At 55.6% G+C, this 408-nt stretch overlaps 1 protein-coding gene across 1 annotated transcript in view; it reads left to right on the top strand.

Moving 5' to 3' along the window:
* The window catches only part of RAB11FIP3 (RAB11 family interacting protein 3 (class II)), a gene marked incomplete at its 5' end in the record, with an annotated part of 23061 nt that overhangs the window by 15065 nt on the left and 7588 nt on the right, over nucleotides 1-408 (top strand). The gene's annotated exons all lie outside the window — the stretch shown is intronic.

Below are 408 nucleotides of genomic sequence, written 5' to 3'. Positions count from 1 at the left end.
TGGAGTGAAACGCTGCCCAGAGAGGTGGTCACTGCCCCATCCCTGGAACCATCCCAGGTGAGGTTGGATGGGGCTCGGAGCACCCTGCTCTAGCTGCAGATGTTGGACTGGATGGCCTTGAAAGGTCCCTTCCCACCCAAACCACTCTGATTCTATTCTGTGATATCATGAAGGTGTGAAGAAGAGTGAAGTGTTTGGCCCCATATTGGTACAGGGGAGACACCAAACCCTGAGAAACGAGGCTGGAAAAGGACATGGTAAAAGGATGCTTTAACTAAAGCTAGGACCACCTGGGTTTGGTGGCAACCATCCCATTTTTCAGCAGCTCAACCCAGCAGCAACCCCCAGCAATGGCTCCTGCCCCTCAGGCTGCCTCGTGCAGCGGAGAGGCGGACCCAGCCCCAGCTC

This window comes from Merops nubicus, unplaced genomic scaffold, assembly GCF_000691845.1.
Source record: "Merops nubicus isolate BGI_N331 unplaced genomic scaffold, ASM69184v1 scaffold9124, whole genome shotgun sequence".
Classification (NCBI taxonomy): domain Eukaryota; kingdom Metazoa; phylum Chordata; class Aves; order Coraciiformes; family Meropidae; genus Merops; species Merops nubicus.
Note: the sequence above shows the minus strand (reverse complement) of the source record. Positions and strands in the feature narration are given on the sequence as shown.